Here is a 16,467-nt window from a genome sequence, read left to right as displayed (position 1 = left end):
CCCGCTGTTTTTATCCAACAACGTGCTAGAGGTGGCCAGGACTGTTGAGATGTCCAGGTTCCTGCATCTAAACAATGACCACTTTTAGTGATTCATGAAGCTACTGCTCCATCACATCTTCCCTTGGATTGCTAAGGGTCCTCTTGTGGCACACCATACATTAGGACCTACACTTCAGTGTTGGGAAAAAATTAGGAACCTCCCTTTGTTTAGACCTGGTGACTCATTGCCTACATCCCTGTTGAGCAATCCTGATTTTCCTCCTGTCCTTTTGGCCTCCAGCCTATCCAACTCATCCTCAACAGGAGTTTCCTATTTATTTCCTTTAGTTACTGCTAGTGGTTTATGGTCCTTTTAAGATCTATAGCAGGCCTATTATTTTTATTATCGTTTACTTATATGGTGCCACAAGGGTTCCGCTGCTCCTGACAATACATAGATGAGCAAAAAAAAAACAAGAAATTTGTGGTTTACATTACAAATGCAAACTAGGACAAGTACATGGTAAAAAAAGACAGTTGCAGCAGAAGACACTGATGCAATTATAGAAGTGGCAGAGATATATTCTTAGAAAAGCACACGAGGGCTGAGGACTCTGCTCGTGAGAGCTTACATTCTAAAGGATCATATCCACCCTGATCATTCTGGGTTTCTTTCTAGATTAGGCATTATATTACCTTTCTTATTGCTGGTAGTCCCCGGTGGACCAAACTAAGTGTAAATCTTTTTATCTTCAAATAATTTCCAGAGTTTGTGTCGGTACTCTTTACTTAGTTGGGCGCCCATCGCGGGGATCGCGGGCATCGCGGCCAGTACATTAACGGCCGCGACGCGATGCCCGCGATTTCCCATAGGGTTCAATGTTAAATTTAGTGCTGCCCGCAATTTTACATTCAATGCTTCAATGGCCGCGATTTGGCCATAGGAATCAATGTTAAATGGGCCACAGAGCCCAAATAGGCACAATTAACACTTAAATGTACCCCCAAATTTGTAACGCCACCCCACGATCCACGCCAACCCGAAGCGTGGCGAGCGCAGCGAGCCCGCGAGGGGCGGCGGTACGCGTCCTCCGACCTTTTCATACCCCCACTATCCACGTCGGCGTGGAGTTGAGAATAGAATAGTGGCGAGCGCAGCGAGCCCCGCGAGGGGACGCGGATACCTGTGAAGCCCGCGTAGGGCCACGTTTACCTGTGAAGGTATCCGCGTCTGCTCGCCACGCTTCGGGCTCGGTGGCTCGCCACACAATTCTATTCTCAACTCCACGCCGACGTGGATAGTGGGGGTATGAAAAGGTCGGAGGACGCGTACCGCCGCCCCTCGTGGGCTCGCTGCGCTCGCCACGCTTCGGGTTGGCGTGGATCGTGGGGTGGCGTTACTAATTTTGGGGGACATTTAAGTGTTAATTGTGCCTATTTAGGCTCTGTGGCCCATTTAACATTGATTCCTATGGCCAAATCGCGGCCATTGAAGCATTGAATGTAAAATCTCGGGCAGCACTAAATTTAACATTGAACCCTATGGGAAATCGCGGGGATCGCGGCCGTTAATGTACTGGCCGCGATGCCCGCGATCCCCGCGATTTCTTTACCCACGATGCCCGCGATGGAGATCGTGGGCGCCGTGATAGGTAAAGAGTACCTTTGTGTCTTAGTAGCTCAACTACCTCCCTGCCTTCCTATATTTATTTACACCTTATTTCTTTACTATACAATTTGTGTCTTAATAGCACTACCTTCCTATATGCTTGAAAGGGTGAATTGGGGATGGAGTTGACAGAGAAACATTGTCTCACATTTTTAGTTATATTTTTTATAGCTCTTATTCACTTCAAGTCTTATGGTGTGCACACACGGTGAGATTACCTTGCTATTCGATTTAAGATTCGAGTGCTATACAATATTTGCTATCTCTGTAATTTTTACATACAATTCATACAATCTGCACTATATAGTCATTGCTGCCCTGTCTATCTGGGTTTCGATTTGTGCTGCCACGGGAGCGCGCATCGGGATCGCAAGGTAAAAAACCTGTGTGATCTGCATACAATCTGCATACGATCTGCATGTAATTTTGACTATTTAGTCAAAATCTCATGCTGGATTGTACCGTGTGTACACAGCATTAGAGGCAGTATAAGGTTCTAGATAGGTGGTGGTTACCCTTTACACGTTCATCAGATGTTTCCAAATTTACTTGACACATGCTGCTGATGTGGTCAGACATTGGCTCTCCTCTTCACAATTCACAGTCTGTCAGATAACTGGGTGGATCACACATGATTTTTGGTTGCTCAACCTAATCCATTTCATCCTATAAAAAGTGTTAGTTTTAACATCATGGGGTTTAATACTTCTTCCTTGAAATAACTTTCAACTGATTTTACAGCAAAGTTGGTTGAGTTTTGAGGAAACTTCGGACTATGTTTTACAGGTTCCGCCCCCTCCTCCAATGGTACCTCCTGAGGTAGGAGACTTTTCCTACCTCACTTTCCTTTTCCGGTTTCCTTCAATTCCTTTTTTACTACGATTTATAATGCTGCTATTCAAATTTAATCACCAATGTTTTGTTATGTTATGGCAAGATTATCCCCAGTTATGTGTAAGTCATGGTCCAAATGCTTGCTCTTTGTACTTGCCTTATTAATAATCTTCACTATGCCTTATATGGGCCACTTTTGGTCATATGTATGTTATTCTGATTTTGTTAAAAAAAAAGATTGTACAAAAAAAAAAAAGGTGTGTCGCTAGCACCCATTATTTCTGCTCATGCCCACCACTTAGCACAGGTATAGCTAATATATGGTGCATTAAGGGTGTGTCATGCCCCATAAGTAATAATAATACTTTCAAGCATACTTTCTCTCTCTAAATTTAAAAGATGTTGGGTGCATGTGATACGGACATGATGGCAGTACCAAATTCTTGCCTGTCCTTGCAGCAGGTCTTGATGGAGATGAGGCGATTTAATAGACGTTGTGCCTCAAGGTTACTGGTGGTAACTTGGACTAAGAAGCATCCAGCCTGAATGTTGATATCCCTCATTCTCATCAGTATTTAAAAGTTGACTTTATTATCATATGTAGTTCCTTCAATACTCCATATAGTGAATTGGGTAATTCTTAAGTTTATCTTTACTGGTAGCATGAGATCCACCAGTTTGTAGTCCCGAACAAGAACATAGCTACTCCTTTCTTGCTATTTAATCAAAAAGTGTCCGATAACAGGCGAAGTGATGATCACGGACGATCAGTCCTACCACCGATATTAATAGTGACCAAGACTAAACAATACCCAACAATAAAACCACCAATTGTAGAAAATAACATAAACGAACGCCCTTTACACACGGTAGTGAGTTCCTTAGTGGTATGTCTACACTGAATTTGATATGCCCTATTTAGATGCACCATCATCCTTTTAACTTTATTAATTACATCTGGTTAACACAAAACCTGAACTCTGAATACTCTTAAGACACAGAGATATATTCCATTGATTATATTTAATGATAAAAAAAAAGAATTAATTTATTTGGTTTATTTATAATAAATGTCTTGTTTTCTTGCTATAATACATCAAAAGAAATATATACAGTATACATCAATCCACATAATTTGCCTATGCAGTATCTATATAAATATACACTCCCAAAGACCTTTGTGTATATATAAAATATTAACCAAAACATGAGATCTGAGGAGTTATTCATATTTCAGGCCTTCATATTCCATCAAGATCACTTTTCAAATTTCATTCAAATTCATTTTTTCATTACGCTCCCGACGATAGAGACAAAATTATAAAGCCACAAGGCTGCTTTATTGCAAAGTTGTATGTATATATATATATATATATATATATATATATATATTTATATATAGGCTGGCGGGTGGACGGGCACTCCCATCATCAGGTTGTATCAATCACTGGTGCCCTCGCAGCTTAAGGAAAGCAGGTATATCTTTGTGGTCGGCGCGGCACTCAGCTTTTTCAGGAAAGAAATAGACAATACAGTGTCTGTATATCAACATACAGACACTGTATTGTCTATTTCTTTCCTGAAAAAGCTGAGTGCCGCGCCGACCACAAAGATAGATATATATATATATATATATATATATATATATATATATATATATATATATAATATCTCAATTAATGTGTTAAATACCTTTACCTAATAAATCTTGTGTATTCTTTTATGATGGATATGAATACGCTTTGTGGTTGGAGAGGTTTGATAATATTGCTCCTGTGTTCTAAAAATCTAAAATATCGTGCAGCCCTTCCTATGTACTGTATACTTCCGTAACAATAAATTATAAATTCAGTGTGACAATAAACTTTAACATTTTAAAAATACTGTGTTATTGAAATTAAGATGGTTCTAAAAGAACTTTCCAAGTCAATGAAGAATGGGGTAGTACGTACGAAGCAATGAAAAGAGTTTCACGTGAGCCAGTGGAGAAGTTGCCCATGCAAAGCGGATTGGTTGCCATGGGCAGCTTCTTTACTCCTCCAATGTTCCTTACATATTGCATGTATCTTAAGCTGGGCATATTGTTGTTATGGAACTCCAACAAATTGTGTAAGATCCCTAGAGCCAACTAAAGGGTCTTCCTCCTAAAACAGCAGCCTGTTGTTCCCTTAGTTTTTTTATGTACACACCAGTACTTAAGCTGGGTACACATTAGATGATGTGTAACCAGCACATAATCGAACGACGATGTAGAATAACGAGGACACAGAATCAGTATACACACTTGCTGATGCAGGGAGCAACAAAACTACGGTGATGGCCAGCCATGCTGCATTCAGCAGAATGGCCAACATTAACAATGTCTTCAATTGGCCCAGCAGCAGGGACGACCGGAAGACACTGCTGTTAACTTCGGGAGCGAGCATATAGTGCGTACACACTTGATGCATTGTGGTTCTGGTCAGTAAGAATCGGGCAAATAATAAAAAATATCATCTAGTGAGTACCCTAGCAACAAAAAGGACCAAGCGAGAAGAAAACCCGCAGCGGTGGCTTGTAACATTAGTCAGCTAAAATGTCAGACCAAAAAGATTTTTTTCCCGACCATATGGAACTAGCAGATATCATGGCCATACAGTGGGAGATAGTTCACAGTGTATCGCCACAATATGGAAACATTTCCCCATTTTGTCTACTGTAAAGGAACAGAACTGCTGGCTGAGGCAGTGCATACAATGTCATATATGACAGACAAATTATTAGATCAGTCCAGCATGTTTGAAGATTTTTCATGCCCAACTGTCCAATCATTGCTGTCCATCCTCAACAAAACACTAATTATCCAACAATCTGCAAATCAGGGCAATAATTGCATAATGTTTGTCCATTTTTAGATACACCTCAAGAAAAAAAAAGTACACATACCATATTAAACTATTATCTTGGGCACTGAATTTATATTTCCTGTTCATTATCTTAAGTAAAATGTCAATTATATCCAGACTGGCATAAGTATATGCACCAGCATATCTCAAAGACATGCCTACAATTCAGTGTCATAATAGTCTAGCCAACAGATCAAATTGGTAGACATGACTTGCATGGACTGGTTCTAAAAAGTGAGTGATTCTCCATGCAAACCACAAAGCAGCTCATTTAAGGTCAATTTAACTGTATTATTCCATTTTTCTTCCAGCCCCAACATCGGGTTTTAGTACCTCAAAGGAAACCATAAGAGTATCTATTTGCATTCCCTTCAGGTGATTGGCATCTCTACAGCAATTAGTTTGAAATTACACTGTTACTAGCATGCAATAAAAACAGCACCTTTCATCTTTGTTAACTTTGCAAAGATACCGTCTAACCCAATAACTTTGATCAAATACGGATTTTTGATCCTGCCCCACCCGTCTCTGTGGATTTTGGAAAACTAATAGCTAGAGGCAATTTTTTTTTATTTAATATAAAGAATAAAAAAACATCCTTGCTTCATTCTTCTCATTGAAAACCTGATGCTATATGTGAAATTTAAGATCCTGGAAAGTTACCTTCTCTGATCCTGATTTTTGGGGGGAGTTGTATTGACAAATCAAAATGCTCAATTGTGTCAGCAAACTGAAAGCCAACCTTTGGGTGCCGAGCAATATGCACATAATTACACATTTTGCTACACAACTGTGCTGAAACTTCCTATGTATAATTTGAGTGTAATTAGATATTAAGGAATTCACCGAGGTTAATCAAAAGGCAAAGTGTCAAGGATTTGTTTGTGCATAAGATAAGCACCGACATTCCTGATGTTTTACAGAATTGTATTATAATCATTTCAGAAGTGAGTTAATTGTAACATTATACTCCTATGCTTGAGAGTTATACGTGTACTTTGACTTTGTCCTTCACAGGGTCATTTATGCCATCAGTGGTGTTGGCAGCCGATCAAGGCATGTTTTAGTGAAAGGTTTTCTGCATAATGGGATATTCCTTAATTTGGTGCACCATTTCTAACATCTACTAAAATATACAGAGAAAATAATTGGCCCCAGAATAGTGCAGAGTAAAGGGTAAAATACTACACTATTCATTGCCCACTTTTCTGCATTATGTTGGTACCCAATGAAAGAGGAGCAGTGGGTGTATATGAAAGCGAGAGAGAGAGGGGGGTCGGAGAGATAACTTGGAATATATGCATTTGTTTATGTTTGTATATTATATTTCCCATTTTCAACTTCAAAATAGTTTTACCAGTCAGGCAAAAATTTCTGGGCCAATAAATACTGTAATTGTTTAGCAGGTCTAAAATTACAAGGGAGTAAATCAAGGCATGACATAAGTTTAGACCAGGGGAATGCTGGTCTATCTATGGTTCGCTAAGCTTCTTGTTAATAGTAAGAAAATAATAAGGGGATTTTTGTAAGAACTTACTGTTCAAATACCTTTCTCTGAGTCCATCCTGGTGACACAGCTCAACCTTGGGATGTAGGAGGGTCCACAGGAGCTAGGCACCTATGCTAAGTCTTTGAGAGGCAGGCTCCTCCCTTCTGCATCCCAGTATTCCTCAAGCACACTAGGATACATTACTCAGTACAACGCCTGAACATATTAATATGCACAATCAAATAATAACCATATAACATGCTAAATTTACATGAAACAGCATAACTTACTGAGCGATCGCTGTGTCACCAGGATGGACTCGGATTCGAATGGTAAGTTCTTACAAAAATCCCCTTTTCTCTTTTGTCCATCCTGGTGACACAGCTCAACCATGGGACGTTCAAGAGCCGGTCCTTTGAGAGGGTACGCTTAGGTCCGCAATTCTCATCATTGCTCACCTAAAGGAAGCGTCCTCCAACACAAACTCATGAAATCTGTAGAATTTGGTAAAAGAGTGAACAGAGGAACAGGTGGCAGCCCTGCATAACTGCTCCGCTGTAGCCCCGTTACGCACAGCCCAAGAGGAAGCAACTGACCTTGTGTTATGGGCATTAATCCTGGAGGGAACTGGTTTGTTAACTTTAGTGTAGCCAAAGGCAATGACCGACAGTAACCACCTAGCAAAGGGCTGCTTAGAAGCAGGCCACCCTCTCTTATGTATGTCATACAGTACCAATAACAAATCTGACTTGCGAAAATCCTTCACTCACATAAACGCACAACGCGCGTACCACATCCAATTTTATCAGCTTGTCCCTATTTCTTGACTTCTCTGGAGAACAAAACACTGGGAGCACAATCTCCTGGTTCAAATGAAAGTTTGGCACTACTTTTGGCAGAAATTTAGGCACTCTTCGCAGAACAGCCCTATCCTCATGAAACACCAGAAAAGGAGACTTGCAAGAAGCGTTTGCAAATAGAAACGTCAGTTTCAGGACAAGAACTTAAGGTCAGCCGACCTTAACGCTTCAAACGGTGGTTTCTGCAGAACCAACAGCAGCAATCGACAGATCCCAAGGTGCCACCGGCTGTCTAAACGGAGGTTTAAGATGAGTAACACCTTGGAGGGAAGCCTGAACCTCCGGCAACAGAGCCACTCTCCTTTGAAAGAAAATGGACAAAGCAGACAGCTGTACTTTCAAACACTGTAAGCTAAAACCAGCTGAAAACCATCCTGGAGGAACTCCAGAAGTCTAGTTTCCTTAAATCTAGAAGTGTGAACTCACTGTCTTTCACACCACCTGAAATAAGTCTTCCAGACTCTATAACAATTGGCCGCCTATACAGGCTTCCGCGCACTTATCCTAGTTCGGATAACTGCATCCGAGAAACCTTTCTTCTTTAACAAGGTGGTTTCAAAAGCCAGGCTGTCAAATTGAGATGAGCTAGGCCCTGGTGAAAAAAAGTCCTTGCTTGAGTAGGTCTGGTCGAAGAGGAACCATTATGGCATCCACTGCCCATGCTGTCGGATCCCTGGTTCTCAAACAAAACTTGGGTACCTGACAATTGTGTCTGGATGCCATGAAATCCACCTCTGGAAGCCACCAAAGGGATACAATGTCCTGGAACACTTCCAGATGTAACGCCCATTCCCCTTCCAGCAGTTCTGCCCTGCTGAGGAAGTCTGCATCCACATTCGAATTCCCGGAATGAATACAGCCGATAAAGTAGGAATATTTTATTCCGCCCACTGAAATATCCGAGAGACTTCTTGCATCGCCATCCTACTGCGAGTGTCCCCCTGATGGTTGAGATATGCTACAGTCATGGCATTATCCAAATGAATATGAATGGGAGACCCCTTCAGAGCTGGACCACAGACCCTGTAACCTTAGATTCAGGGTCACTGTTCCCCAGCCCCTGAGACTGGCATTGGTTGTGACCACCAACCAATCCCACGATCGAAGGGAACGGCCCAATTGAAGGGATTCCAGATCCATCCACCAGCTCAACGAGTCCCTTGTCCCTTGAGACAGAAGAAGGGTTTCCTGTTTCATGGATTTCGGATTCCCTGACCAACTGGAGAGGACGTTCCATTGGAAGGGCCTCAAATGAAACCTTGCATACTGTACGTCTTGAAGGTTGCCACTATCTTGCCCAGCAACTTCAAACCCTGCCATATCCAAGGACTGGGAGACTGGAGAATGGCAAGCACCAACAGACAAATGTCTCTGGTCTTTGGTTTCGGGAGGAAAACATGATGTAGGTGTGTATCCAGAACCACTCCCAAAAACTGTAGTCTCTGGGTGGGAATCAGATGAGACTTCGGGATATTTAATATCCACCCATGGTCTTGTAAGAACTGAGTTGCAACCGACAGACGTTATTGCAACTTCTCCTCTGACTCTGCCTTGAACAAGGGATCGCCCAAGTACGGGATAATTACAATTCCCTTTAATCTGAGAGTCGTTGCCATGACAGCCATCACCTTTGTGAACACTCTTGGTGCTATAGCCAGTCCGAAAGGCAGGGCCTTAAACTGTATATGGAGATCGCCTATTGTGAAATGCAGCATAGACTGATGTTCTGCGCAAATAGGCACATGCAGATAAGCATCTTGAATGTCTACGGATGCTAGGAATTCTCCCGGTTCTGTACTTAAGAGAACCGACCTTAGAGATTCCAACCTGAAGTGATCCTCCCACAAATGAAGGTTCAACGACTTCAGGTTTAGGATAGGTTTGAAAGATCCGGCTGATTTGTGGACCAAGAAAAGAATGGAGTAAAATCCCATCTTTCTTTCCTCCCAATGCCCCGGGATCACAACACCTTTCGCGAGAAGAGATGTCGCCCCCCCCAAAAGGGCTTTTCTCAAATGAGCTTCCCGTGGTAAGGGGGTTGGAAGAAATCTCTTTTGGATGAACTCCCCTGAGATTGATACCGTAAACTTGGGAAACAACATCGTGAACCCAAGTATCCTGGGTGAGAGAACCCAAGAATCCTGAAACCGCAGGAGGTGACCCCACACTCTGTTCCCAGAACAGGGAGCCTCCATCCCGTGATGTGGAGGACTTATCCACACGTTTGGCAGACTGCTTCTTTGCAAAGGCGCCAAAACGGGACCAGGGAGCCCTACCTTTGCTAGAGGGAATCTTCCCCTACTGGGTTGTCCTCTATTGGATGCACAAACCGCCCCGAAAGGAGGAACGAAAGAAGGAACAAAAGGAGGAACGGAAGGCTCCAAACCTAAGAGCTCCCTGCTTAGTAGCCATAGTGGGAAGAAACGTACTCTTCCCCCCTGTGGTCTGTTTGATAAGGGATTCAAGTTCTGAGCCAAAAAGAAGTTCTCCCTTAAAAGCCAGTGCTTCCAAAGACTTCTTGGACTCGCTATCAGCTTCCCAAGCTTTAAGCCACAGCGCTCTCCTGGCTGTCACAGAAATGGCGGACACCTTTGACGCCCTCTTCCATAGCCTCACAAACATATACAGCCACATACTTTAACTTTGCAGTTACACAATTAACACTAGTTGTGAGTTAATTAATTTTCAATAAACACAGCAGTATTTACTTTTTAACATACATACTCCAAACAAAACAAAAAGGCAGTTGGGCAAATGAACACCCTTAAGGCCCCCATCCATTAGTGCTAAATACCCCGCCAACTCAGCCAGCAGCTCTCAGGTGGCTGGATTGCTTATAATACATCATATGAGGTCTATTTGCATACAATGTATTGGATGCAATGCCAGTCATGGCTGTAGGATCCGACAGATCCTTGTAGCAGCCACTGAGATCTGTGATTGCGTTGCGCACGGGAGCGCACCTCGCATCGCAACAAAAAGGTGATGTGACACTTTTCATGTGATCTGTTGCAACAATTTGTTGGAATTGCATAAAAAGTGCCCATATCGCACTAGTGGGTGGGAGCCTTTAGAGGGTGATTCAGATAACTGTAACTCTACCTACGGCATGAGTAAGTCTAGTTTATTCATATACCATGCTTATGGTACCTCTTTGTGATGTTAAAACGGAGCACATGCATGAGGAAAACCTCCTGACCACCATTCCCATTACAAGGTACTGTCCCCTGAAATCGGGATGGTTGGGAGGTCCGACACTGGATGAAACCGTAATGTTTAGTTGAAGTACAGTTAACTGGGTCCATAGCATAGCAAAGAATGTGTGTGCAGATGGGGTCAATTAAATCTTTTCTAACTCTGAAGGCCATACAGTACTTCCTAAATAGCACCTAAAATTGTACATGCTGTGTTTCCGGTTCATGCTGAGATGTGTGCATCTCACGGAAACCCAATACAGATGCATTTTTACTCTATTAAAAAAAAAGTACACACAAAAGTTATTGTAGACTCGGCATCTTTTCACATTAGCATACAAGTGCCAAAGTAATATCAGCATGTTCCTTTGATTAATACATTTGCTGATAAAGGGACTTGGAGCTTTACTGAGCACCCAGTAGACAGACACTAATCCTTCAGTGAATACAGAACAAAGTACTAATGCAGAGGCTTTGAGAATTTACAGCTTTGTAGTGAAGAAATTGGATTAAGAGCCCAAATACTGCCGCTATATCATCCTGAGAAGCTCATTTCTTCTACACACTGTATAAAAATAATATTTAGCACGATGAGATGCGCTGGTAACTTGCGCTGTACTAAAAGTCTGCCGCTCCTCTTTCACAGTGTCACATGCATGAATTTGTTTCTTATATACGCTGAGGTGTAATGTGCCCTTGGCTGGTCCCACCACTCCAAGCACACATGGGGGAAAGATGTATTATCAGGCACATTAAAATGCAAGCCAGGCTTTGTTCATTATCAGGACAAATCATGGAGAAATACTGATGAATTGTATACAGTATGTGTGAGATAGATGAGGACCTACAGCCAGAGGCAACAACCAAAGCAAGCTTAAACCATGGAGCCTGCAAAACGAATCCTCAATGCCACTGACCTTTCATAACTATAGTAGCAATTCCTGATTGGTGCCCTATGTAGGTAGCCCAGCCATTCCTCACATTTCCCTGATCGAGGTCATGCAGGGAAGTGGTAACGGTTGCGCATAACATAGTTACCGTAAGAGCCACCACTAAAACCATCAGATGTTCATACATCTACTCCTTGATGGAAGCTGAGATCCAAGTGCATATGAAGGATGTTCCAGCTGGCTCTCCTGCTGGGGTTTGGTGGCATCAGAGAGGTGAAAGAGCTTGACCCCTCACAAAAATGAATAATGCTTTTAATGCACATGGTGAAAGGGAGTAAGGAGTCAATAAGGACTGCCAGGCAACAGCCAGGATGGAGATATGTTGAAAGAAAGAGATGGGAAGATAATGGGTCTCATCAGGGTAATAGTGGTTCTAGAGACCAAAGAGGCCAGGACACCTTTGAACTTATTAGCAAGCTCACAGTAATGTTCACACAAATCAAGACCCAAAGGGACTTATTCAGACCTGTTAGCAAGGCTGCATCTTTTGCAGATGGACAAAACCATGTGCACTGCAGGTGGGGCAGATATAACACGTGCAGAGAGAGAGTTATGGGGCTACACACAGCGGGATCTGAGGGCATATTCTCACTAGATCGCTTAGAAAATACCGCTACATCGCTCCGTGTGTAGGGGCCATAGTGTTAGCGATGCGCGGCCCCGTGCGTCGATATCGCCCTGCGATTAATATCAAGCATGCTGGATAGATATATAATTACTGGTGTCAGTGCCAGTGTTCTCATCAGAGATCACTGGCACTAACAAATGGCTCAGCACACAGTGCTGACACATCGCTGTGTGCTGAGCGATCTTGCTGCGCGGTCTAAGTGATCTAGCGTCACTCACAACGCTTCAGAATCTCCCCGTGTGTAACTCCCATTGTATTTTGGGTGGGGTGTGTTCAAACTGAAATCTAAACTGCAGTGTTAGAATAAAACAGCCAGTATTTACCCTGCACAGAAAAAAACTAACTCCCCAAATCTTATTCAATCTGCACATGTTACATCTGCCCCACCTGCAGTGCAGCATGGTTTTGTCCATGTGCAAAAATTGCAGCCCTGATAACAGGTCTGTAATAGGCCCACAATCACGCCTATTGTCTGATTGCCAGGAAGCGGTGGAGAAAGAGGATGTCACAGTGATAACAGAGCTCAAAAAGGTGTTACAAAATGTGTGCTCACTACAACATGCCTCATGTAAAAATCTCAGTAACAGTCAACCATTTATAACAGTTTAAAATGGTATAAAGAAAAAAAAAACAAAGGAAAAAAGTTGTATTATCCTAGTTCTCCTTACAGCCTGCTGTAGCGTTCATTCTAGCAACATGCAACTTTCTAAATCCTTGCAGTTCCTCTCCCTTGCCTGGGGTGTTGCTTTCTGCTGTGGTAGTCCTAGTACAGGTCTGGTCTGCATATCAGTGCTGAAATACAGGCCAAACCATGCTAGAAGCACCACAGCAGAGAGTGAATTCCCAGGCAGGGAAGAGGAACTGCATGGGTTTTGAAAGATGCAGGGTACTAAAATGAACACTACTGCTAAAGTAATATGCACCTTTTCATAGTGAATTAATCTATATTTTTATTTATTTAATCAAGAAAAAAAAGATATAAAGAGCCTATTTTTAGAATTAATATTTGTTTTAACAATCATTTAACATACAATGAAATTAGATAATTATTTTCTAATTGAATGTTCATCCTAGAAATAACTAAAACTAACCCGAAAAAAAAAAATGCTTTGTTACGTTTCATGCCAAAAGAGTAATTTGTGACTAATGAACATAACAAATAATGGCTTACACCATCTAGCTAATTAATGAAAGCTAAAACATTATTAAATCTGCCTCTCTGCTGATGCAATTACTCAGTCAATATTGTTGTGCTCAGCAAAAACGGAATCTGAACTGAAGAATGCAGAGACTGTGACTGCGCAACTAGACCAGCCGATATGAGATTAATGTGTATAAATCCATTTCCATTGCTCTGATGCAGCTGTCGTACAGAGTACTTTGGAAAGTGGAGAACAACTTCACCAAACGGTTTTGCTCGTCCACTTTCTACTTCAATTCACCTGTTTCACAGTGATGAAAGCTCTTCCGTATGAAAAACCATTAGCTCCCTTGACTTTAACCTTCTATAATAAATGTTTTTAGATGGTGAAAGGACAGGTTGCCTAGAACAGGAGTTGTCATCACACACTTGTTTCCATTTCCTGTGGGCATTTAGGAAAGTAGCATCTAAAGCTAAAAGTAGATGGTACAATAGCCCCAAATTACTAAAGTTATTTTTCAATTTCTTTCAACATCAAATGTAACTAAAATCACTAATATACATCAAAGCTTATATCTATACTAGTAAGCACACTCGAAGCAAAAGCTTTGCAAGCTGGTCTGCTACCTTCTTTGTTTGTTTGAGAAAGTTTCATTTTAAAAGTGTTTCATAGACTCATAGACATTAGTCATATTTATAGATTATACAATATCTGTATAGTACTGTATGTCTAGGAAAAAAAACATTTTGTATCCCAATTGCACACTGAGTGAGAAAATAACTACATATTAATCAGATAATACAGAGATCTTGGTTGCATATATCTGCAGACATATGTTATTGCTTATGGGATGGGTTTGGGAATGTGGTGCCCCCTGTGTTGGTAGGGCTGGTCTGCTCCAGGTTAGCACACCCTAACACTTTATTAACTCTTATTTTTCCTATCACATTGTATAGATTTTGTATTTTAATCCCACCTTCACTTCCCTACATAGCACTTATGTGCTTCTTATTAACCCTTACTAATTTTCATTTGTGTGCTGCCCTGGAGTACTCAGCCTGTGTCGGCATGTTGGGGGCCCACACCCCAGACCCATACCCAGTATTAGGGACCCCCAGTGACAGAGAGGCCTTGACGTACGGCCTGGGGGCTTAGCCCTATATCTGCAGATATATGCAACCAAGATCTCTGTATTATCTGATTAATATGTAGTTATTTTCTCACTCAGTGTGCAATTGGGATACAAAATGTTTTTTTTCCTAGACAGACAGAATTACCCCTCACTTTTGGCACCTGAATGACACACCTCTGATTGAGCAGCTTCCCAACAAAAGTGTAGTACTGTATGTCACCAGGTTAACCCTTTTTTATTATAGTTTTTAAAGCTCTATTCAAAATTGGGCATAATTTTATGATCACACAAGGGCTTGATGGCTCAAGGCATTATGGACACATGCTATGCATTCTGCGTCATAGGGGTAATACAAATAGCTGCGGTCATTTATTGTGGGCTAACTGATGTCAATAGTTTCACAAAGACTGTACTTGACAAGGATTTCTTTTAGGACCTTAATCTGGATAACTCACAAGACTGCAAATTTCGCAGCCTTGCGAGTCACCCAGGCTCCGCCCGCCCCTCACAAGCCACAAACCCCCGCAAATGGATGATTACCATAATCATCCATTCACCGCCCTGGGTGTGGGGGAGAAATCAATAGATGATCGGCAACCGATGTGCCGCTCACACCAAGCATCTGCACATGCGCAAATGCTAAAAATCCGTTCCCAGTGCTCGGGGGACCGATTAAACCCCCTTAGAGTGTGAACAGACTTAGAGAAGAAATCCCTAATAAATAGTATTACCATATAGGTCCGGGAACTTATACAGAATTATATGTGTTTAATTCCGAAAACAGTTTACTATACTAACAACGTATTTCAATATTTTGATATGTTGCCTGTTAATTGATATTTATTTTCATTCGTACATAGTGCTCCAAAACACAAGCATCCTTCTGAAATAAGAAATAAGTGGCTAATTCAGCATCAGTTGTAATTTTGCAAAAATGCGCCATACACTCGGACAACACAGGGCAAGGCCTCCCGGATTCAGTATTGAATCCCGGCGGTCGGGATCCCGGCATTCAGAATCCCGGCATTCAGAATCCCGATGCCGGAACCCCGACAGCCGAAATGCCGACAAGGGGGGGGGACGTGGATTGCCCCCCCCCCCCTTACGGGCTCGCTGCGCTCGCCATGCAGCGGGCCCTGTGCTTCGCTACGCTCGGCACACTAATTTATTCTCCCTCCAGGGGTGTCGTGGACACCCACGGAGGGAGAAAGTGTCGGCATTTCGGCGGTCGGGATTCCGGCGTCAGGATTCTGAACGCCGGGATTCCGACCGCCGGGATTGTAACTGCATCCCGGCCTCCCCATACGCTGGTTTCCTTCCCCTGACAAAAATGGCAAATTATGTGCATTTAAGGGTCACACATCAAGGGTTGCCCCCCCCCACACACACAAGCTGCGCAGCCAAGTCAAGTCGGACATTTTTTTGGGTCACAGTGGCTGCATGTGGAGTCACGCATGCTGCCACTGCCTGCCCCCCAAGCAGTCTAGACATGCTTTTGTTGTCAGGACCACACTCCAAAAACGATTTGTCGTCGTCACCACCCCTTTCAATGCAGTTGCATTTTCGGCAATGCGGCCACAGTTTAAGATGTCCCGAACCTGCACTTGCACATGCAGGCATGCGTAGATTTTTAACTTAACATATTGAGACCTTTATTGCAATGTCCAAAGTGTCAGCTGCTTTATACAGATTGTGGACCACCA

General features: G+C 42.4%; 1 protein-coding gene across 2 annotated transcripts in view; it reads right to left on the bottom strand.

Annotated features, from left to right (window-relative positions):
* LMBR1 (limb development membrane protein 1) overlaps window positions 1-16,467 on the bottom strand; it is a 150,487-nt gene that overhangs the window by 27,699 nt on the left and 106,321 nt on the right. The gene's annotated exons all lie outside the window — the stretch shown is intronic.

Source organism: Crinia signifera, chromosome 5 (assembly GCF_055691185.1).
Source record: "Crinia signifera chromosome 5, ASM5569118v1, whole genome shotgun sequence".
Lineage (NCBI taxonomy): Eukaryota > Metazoa > Chordata > Amphibia > Anura > Myobatrachidae > Crinia > Crinia signifera.
The sequence above is the reverse complement of the archived record's forward strand: the minus strand, read 5'-3'. Positions and strand labels throughout refer to the sequence as shown.